This window comes from Vulpes lagopus, chromosome 19 (assembly GCF_018345385.1).
Source record: "Vulpes lagopus strain Blue_001 chromosome 19, ASM1834538v1, whole genome shotgun sequence".
NCBI lineage: Eukaryota > Metazoa > Chordata > Mammalia > Carnivora > Canidae > Vulpes > Vulpes lagopus.
In genome coordinates, this window is record NC_054842.1 from 42,406,324 (window position 1) to 42,414,223 (window position 7,900).

Sequence of the window (7,900 nt, forward strand, 5' to 3'; positions counted from 1 at the left end):
GCAGAAATCCACTCATTTCCCTTTTCCTTAATTTTCATTCCTTGCGTTTATTCAGTGTTCAAAGCCCTGCAGTTGTCCGGCTGGCGAGCATGGTATTAAGAGAAAGTTCTGCTATTAAGAAAGTTCAAGGATGGTAAAGGGAATCATAAATCGTTTGACAATTTCCTCTACGGAAGTGAAACTTGTACTAATCCTGTTTCTCAAATTGCTAAACCAGGAGAAACAATACCTGCCTGTTCCTGGAGCTGCCTAGTAGCTATTTTACCACTTCCAGGAATCGCTGTCTAAATAAAACCACCCGGGAGCCAGATAATAATCTCGGAGAAGCAGGGACTTGACTATTAAAAATACTAAAAGCGGGACACCTGAGTGGCTCAGCAGTGGAGCGTCTGCCTTCGGCTCAGGGCGTGACCCCAGGATCCGGGATCGAGACCCGCATGGGGCTTCTTGCAGGGCGCCTGCTTCTGTCTCTCTCTCTCTCATGAATAAATAAATAAAATCTTAAAAAAAAAATACCAAAAGCTAACCCTAGTGAGAACTCTCTGCAGCGCGGGACACAGCTCCGACAACAGCTTTTACACTAGTTAAGTATCCAACTCTTCACTCTCGGAACTCATTTTTGACCTTGACGCAATTTCAGAGATGGAGCCAGCAAGGCCCAGAGATGAAGAAACGGGTTCGGAGTCCGCAGGAATTAAGTAGCGAGGCGGGGGTGCACCCCGGCAGGTGGACGGACTCGGGAGCCTCGGGTCTAGGGTCCGCCTGTGGGCGGCAAAGCACCTCCCTCCCTCCCTCCCGCCCACGCGCGCGGAGCTCCAGGTGGCTCGCACAGTTTGGGGCCAGCCCCCCCCGGGTGAATACTCACGTTAAACGGCACCTCCGAGGGGCCTGCGAATCGCCCTTCTAACCCCCCAACCCCCCCCGCTGCCGGCAGCCGCAGCTCAGACTCTCAGCGCCGCGGACAGGTGTTCAGCACCCACGGGGGGCGGGCACACCTGAGCCCTGGGGCGGGCCAGGGTGGGGGGGTGGGCGCCGCAGGCGGGTCGCTGCTCGGGGGTCGCTCCCCGGGCCGCCAGGACCCCGGCCCCCAGCCTGTGCCCGCGCGCCCCGCACAGGTACAGCCCCCGCGCACCTGGCGGGGAGCCCGCCGCCCGCCCACCTGTGGCCGCCGCGTGCGGATGCTCCAGGACCCCGGCCCCCAGCCCCCAGCCTGTGCCCGCGCGCCCCGCACAGGTACAGCCCCCCCGCCCCCCCCCCCCGCGCGCACCTGGCGTGGAGCCCGCCGCCCGCCCACCTGTGGCCGCCGCGTGCGGATGCTCCAAGACCCCGGCCCCCAGCCTGTGCCCGCGCGCCCCGCACAGGTACAGCCCCCCCCGCCGCGCGCACCTGGCGGGGAGCCCGCCGCCCGCCCACCTGTGGCCGCCGCGTGCGGATGCTCCAAGACCCCGGCCCCCAGCCCCCAGCCTGTGCCCGCGCGCCCCGCACAGGTACAGCCCCCCCCGCCCCCTCCCCGCGCGCACCTGGCGGGGAGCCCGCCGCCCGCCCACTTGTGGCCGCCGCCTGCGGATGCTCCAGGACCCCGGCCCCCAGCCTGTGCCCGCGCGCCCCGCACAGGTACAGCCCCCCCCGCGCGCACCTGGCGGGGAGCCCGCCGCCCGCCCACCTGTGGCCGCCGCCTGCGGATGCTCCAGGACCCCGGCCCCCAGCCTGTGCCCGCGCGCCCCGCACAGGTACAGCCCCCCCCGCGCGCACCTGGCGGGGAGCCCGCCGCCCGCCCACCTGCGGCCGCCGCCTGCGGATGCTCCAAGACCCCGGCCCCCAGCCTGTGCCCGCGCGCCCCGCACAGGTACAGCCCCCCGCCCCCCTCCGTGCACCTGGCGGGGAGCCCGCCGCCCGCCCACCTGCGGCCGCCGCCTGCGGATGCTGCCCGGATGCTGCCAAGGGCGAGGCCCCGGAACCTCGGAGCGACCTCTGCGCCGCCGAGGTCTGACGGTTTTGTTTCCCGGTGGCGGCGTCCCCGCCCCTGCCGGTGCCCCGAGCGCGCGCTCGCCGCGGGCCCCCCGCGCCCCCCGCGCCCTGCGGGCCCTGACGTCTGTTCCGGGGCCCGGGGCAGCGAGGCGCTGGGAGGCGGGGGCAGCCGGGCCCCGGGAGTCACGGAGGGGGCGGGGCCGCCGGGGGGGCGGGGCGGGCGCTTCGGTGCAGACGGCCCGGGTCGAGCTCGCTCTTCTTCATGGGGCCTCTGCTCTTTAGCTCTCTCCGTCTTGGCTCGCGGTCTGTCTGGCTCTCTCAGGGTCTGTCTTTCCCTCTGTCCGCCCATCCCTCATTCTCCACCAAAGGCCGCTAACTTTTATTTATTTATTTATCTATCTATCTATCTATTATTTATTTATTATAGACTACACATTGACTTTTTTTAAAACAAAGATTTTATTTATTTATTCGAGAGAGAGAGAGAGAGAGAGAGAGAGAGAGAGAGGCAGAGACACAGGCAGAGGGGGAAGCAGGCTCCCTGCAGGGACCCCAACGTGGGACTCTATCCCGGGACCCCAGGATCAGGCCCTGGGCTGCAGGCAGATGCTAAACCGCTGAGCCCCCCAGGGGTCCCCAAGGCTGCTAACTTTTAAGTGTCAAACTGACTAGATGTGTTTAGAGTGTTTAATTTTTCTGCCATCTACCCCCACCCCCGCCACTGGCAAACAGGCTCAATAAACTCATATTGGAAAAAAAAAAAAAAAAACCAAACGAACTCATATTGCTTAAACTGAAGGATTCATTGATTCTTTTTTTCCTTAAAGTGTTTTATTTACAAAAGTAATACAGGATCTTCCAAACAATAAAGCTGAATATGGATAAATAAAGCGAAAGGCGTCTGGGGCAGCTCCCCTCTCCTTTTCTTCCCACGACCCTGGCAACAGATACTTGAAGAGTAAGGGAGGAAGTAGGCGGGGGGAAGGAAGAGGGGGTGGGAAGGGAGAGCAATAGAAAATGAAATTGAGAAAAGAAGTAAAAAGGAGGGGGGAAACCTGCCACTTAGATCTGAATCCCTTCTCATTCTCCGTGACTTTGTGCAAATTACAATCTCTGTGCCTCTTCTTTGATCTGTAAAGTGAGGGTAGTAGTAGTATCCGTCTCATAATATTTTTATGAGGATTGAAGAAGTTAATATATGCAAGAAGTTTAGAGTGATGCCTGCTAAGGAGTAAGCGCTGAATAAATATCATTATATATACAAACATATACACACACATGTACGTAGTGTTTCTTTACATAAAGAAGATTGTTTCATGCAGACTGTTATCTGGGGCACGTTTTTTTCTCCTTTAGGACGCATCTTAGAAATCCCCTTGCCTCTGATACAGAATGGTCTCGATCTAATCATCTGGGTGCAGTTTATTTCCTGTTCTATAATTACAAATTATGCTACAGTCATCAACCTTGCACATATCCTTATGTGTGTATACACTATAGAAACCCCGTCATTCTGTTCTTCTGTCAATAAAGTATGGAAATGCTTGTTTTATCACATGTCTTCACTTCTTTTTTTTTTTAAATAAATTAATTTTTATTGGTGTTCAATTTACCAACATACAGAAAAACACCCAGTGCTCATCCCGTCAAGTGTCCCCCTCAGTGCCTGTCACCCATTACATGTCTTCACTTCTTGAGGATCAATTCTAAATGTTTGCTATTCTGATTGGTACATATGACCTTATTATTGTTTATGTTAATTCAGATTGTAAGTAATATAGAATAATCTTTCATAGAATTACTGAATATTTTACCATGCTCTATGATATGTCTAATATTTCGTACAGAGTTTTCTGTTGCTGATTTGTTGTGCTCTTTAATTTCGTGGATTGAATCCCTCATTTTTTAAATGAGGGAGTTTTTTTTTAGTTTAGTGGGTCTCTGGATTTTATCCTATTTAAAGTTGCTTTCACAACTCTTTCATTTTTAATCATCTTCTACTGTGTTTTTATCTTGTTAAAAAAAATGTGGGACACTTCACTAATTTGTGTGCCATCCTTGCGCAGTGGCCATGCTAATATTCTCAGTATCATTCCTATTTATTTATTTATTTATTTATTTATATTTTTTATCATTCCAATTTAATTTATGTGCCACCAAAGTGAGCACCTGTGTTTTCACCTCTGATCTCTGGCCTTCACATTTTATTTTAAAAAGCTTACTGTACACCAGGACATCCATTATGATTCCTTCTTGATGTCTTATGAAGAAGCTAGAATTCTCTAGTTATTATTTATAATGGTATTGTGGTCCAAGAACATGCTATAAATGGTTTCATCCATTTGAGATTTTTTTTACATATTTTAAATACACTTGAAAAATAGGTGTACTCTTCAATTGTTGAATATGGTATTATATTTTTTTGTATTAGATCAATTTCTTAATTATGCTGTTACTTTAGCTGGTACTTTGCTTATTCTACTAATTATTCAGAGGAATATTAAAATCTCTCACCATATTGATAGATTTGTCTATTTCTTCTTGTCTGACTTTTTTCCTAATATTTTATGCTTATATGATCAGCAAAAACTAAAAGTAGTTATATTATCCTGGTGAATTGAACCTTTATCAATAATGAAGTGTTTCTCTTTATTTCTAGTAACAGTTTTCCTTCAAAGTCTATTTTGTCTGAAATCAATGATGTTATTATAACTTGAGAACTTTATGATGACAGATAGATACATCTTTCTCATATCTAGCACCAAGGTCAAGAGGGTAAGTTTTCTCTGTGCCCTTCCCTCCTACATGGTGGGGTTTACATCTCTGTCATGTTTTAAGGTGCTAATTCTACGAACCCAGGTTTTAGTGGGGCTCTTAGTTTTTTCCGCCTTCTTGGTGTAGGGAATTCACCTGAATTGGCCTTAAATATGTCTTTGGTTTTAACACTTTTATGGTAGCCAGAGTAGATGCCCAGAGTCCAGGGCTTGTAGAAGCATCTGTTTACAGTTTAGTTTCCTGACTGTTGAGCTTCTCCTATAGATGGGGCAGGAAAACTGTAGAAATCTACTAGATTACATTTTCAATGTTATTTTTCAAACTTTCTTCCTATATGATTATTTTTCTTGAATCCCTAGATATTCCCATTCTGTTTTTTTTTTTAAAGATTTTATTTATTTATTCATGAGGGACACACAGAGAGAGAGAGAGAGAGAGAGAGAGAGAGAGGCAGAGACACAGGCAGAGGGAGAAGCAGGCTCCATGCAGGGAGCCCGACATGAGACTCGATCCCAGGTCTCCAGGATCACACCCTGGGCTGAAGGTGGCACTAAAACTGCTGGGCCAACCAGGCTGCTGCCCCCCATTCTGTTTTAAGCAGAAGTCTCCTACACCTTGCTTAGGTTGGTACATATCATTTCCACATTCTCTCAATGGGGAGAAGGATGGATGAATGGCTTCTGAATATAGGCTTTCAAGCATTCCTCACTTTAATTTCTAATTTTCAACTTTATCCTCCCCTTTATTTGGCTTCACTAAGTGCTCAGGCTCTCTGGGATTCTATGGAGGTAAGTTGAGTCTCCTTATTCTTACATCCTTCTTTACACATTTTATAACTTCCTGTATCTTATAAAAGAGTTACCACATGTGACTCTTATTTCCATTTTCTTAAATTTATTGTAATCTTATTCCCCCTGTACATTATCATCTTTTTGTAATCCTTGCGGTTTTTGCAGCTTTTGTGCTTTTTGTTTTAACTGTTTTCAATTTAATTTTATTATGGTCTTTGAAGAAGAGTACCATCTTTAACTAGAAAATATTTAGCTAGGGTATCAACTATTAGTTGGCTATCCAAAACTTACTATTTGCTTTTACATGGTCAAGTAGTAGTTCTCAGATTTTAGCATGCAATAGAACTACCTGAAATTCTCCTAAAATTCAATTTGTGAGTGTCTGCCTTCAGTTTTTCTTTTCTTTTCTTTTTTTAAAGATTTATTTATTTATTTATGATAAACATAGAGAGAAAGAGAGGCAGAGACACAGGAGGAGGGAGAAGCAGGCCCCATGCCGGGAGCCGGACGCGGGACGCGGGACGCGGGACCCGATCCCGGGACTCCAGGATCACGCCCTGGGCCAAAGGCAGGCGCCAAACCACTGAGCCACCCAGGGATCCCCTCTGCCTTCAGTTTTTCTGAATCAGTGGGTTAATAATGGACCTGAAAGTAATCCTATTTTTATAAGGTATTGGAGAACAGTATGTTTATGGAAAGAGGGTCCTAAAGCAAAGGATGATTTTTCATTACTAGAAAATCAGTTCCTTTCCTTGTGATTGGTTTACATGTGGGCATATTACACAGATTTGGCCAAGGGAAAATCTTCTAGAAGACTTCTAAAAATGTGCTTTCTGCTTAACTTTATGTATGTTTGCATGTGTACATATGTATGTAAACACACGTACACATACATATATGTGCACATATACGCATACTCTATACACATAAATATGTGTATGTGTACACACACATATGTACATATAGGTATGCGTATGCCTCCTTCTCCTCTATATATGACAATGATTATGTGGAATTGTGACAGCCGTCTTGAGACTATGTGAGGACAAGTCTTGAGGATGATAGAAACATGGAAAGAGTTCAAGGACTTGATGGCACTGATGACCTATAACACTGATCCTGGACTTATTATAGCTCCAGATGACTTGTTCTCTGAAGGCTGGCTTGTCGTTATGGACTCTCCAAGGATACTTATTTTTGCTTTGTGTCCAATTTTATACTCAAAATAAGCAAGCCTCTTCACTGCTGTCCTCTTCTGCATGGTGGTGTGTAGGATTTTAAAATATTACACCTTGGTTGTAGCTCTTTGTGATTCAGTCTTTTTATTTAAGCTATTTAAGGTTATTTTTAGTCAGAAGCATTATACTACTACGGATCTTAAATGTATTCTTTCTAAAATTCTCCTTGTTGCTCTTATCTCTCTTTTCTTGCCTAAATGCTATAGACATTAGCTCCCGCAGCTCCCAGGTGGAACTGATACAGTGGAAGCAGCAAAAGAAGGTCTTGACATCTGGGTGCTTCAAGTTATTTGTATTAGGATAAAACTTTTTGTATTGAAATATTAACCTTAGCAAAGGTTTTTAATTTTCCAATTAGATTCCCAAACACAAATACTTTAGTTGTCAACATTGGGTCATATTATTTGGGATAATGCTGGTGGCATTTTCAACCTCTCCCTCCAAACTTTACTGACACAACAGAAAGTTTTTTTCTTTTTATACGATGGAACAACCAAATAGAAGTGTTCCCCTTTGGTAGGGTGGGAGCTCTGTTTTACAGCATGACTACAGGGCCCAGGCTAATGGAAGCACTGACATCTTTAGTATATGGCTTCCAAGATTTTTCTGGACTCTGACACTGAGTCTGCAGAGAAAAGAAAGAAGTTGGTTGTAGATGGGAGGTTTTTATGGGCCACTCCTGGAATTGACACACCTCATTTCTTGTAACATTTCCTTGGTTTGAACTTAGTTAAATGACCACACTGAAATGTGAAGCAAGCTGGGAGATGCTGTCTGGTGTCTTCTTATAAAAATAAGGAAATGAATTTGTTATTAAGCAAAAGAGTTTTGTATCATTTTCTACAAGTTTTTCCTAAAGATAAAAACAAACCAAAAGTTCCTCTTTAACAAACTATTTGTTGTCAGACGTATGGTCACAACTGTTTATAAAATCTTAAATTGTGTTACCTTACCAAAAATATTTTCAGGAATTGGTACTAAGATTCACTCCAAATGAGTCAGGTTTCATTTTCCATACTGCTATTTTTCAGTCCCCCTGAGAAGAAAAATGGGTATTTTTAAAGTAAAAATGTATGTAACTGAGCCTATCAAGATTTTTCCAAGCACCTCTTATAACAGGAATATATA

General features: G+C 46.3%; 1 protein-coding gene and 1 non-coding gene across 4 annotated transcripts in view; both read right to left on the bottom strand.

The window, feature by feature from the left end:
* LOC121479120 (phospholipid scramblase 1-like) overlaps nt 1-2,150 on the bottom strand; it is a 29,476-nt gene extending 27,326 nt beyond the window's left edge. For 2 of the 3 annotated variants that reach the window (XM_041734639.1, XM_041734638.1), the window contains exon 1: nt 1,902-2,150. The gene's annotated coding sequence lies outside the window, so the exon portion shown is untranslated. Of the gene's footprint in view, nt 1-865; nt 1,197-1,901 lie in introns of those variants that run through there. The other variant, XM_041734640.1, reaches the window with a different exon arrangement.
* A 1,839-nt stretch (nt 2,151-3,989) lies between these two features.
* On the bottom strand, nt 3,990-4,093 carry LOC121479187. Its single transcript, XR_005984689.1, has one exon. It is a non-coding gene; the product is annotated as a U6 spliceosomal RNA (small nuclear RNA).
* Nucleotides 4,094-7,900: the final 3,807 nt, after the last annotated feature.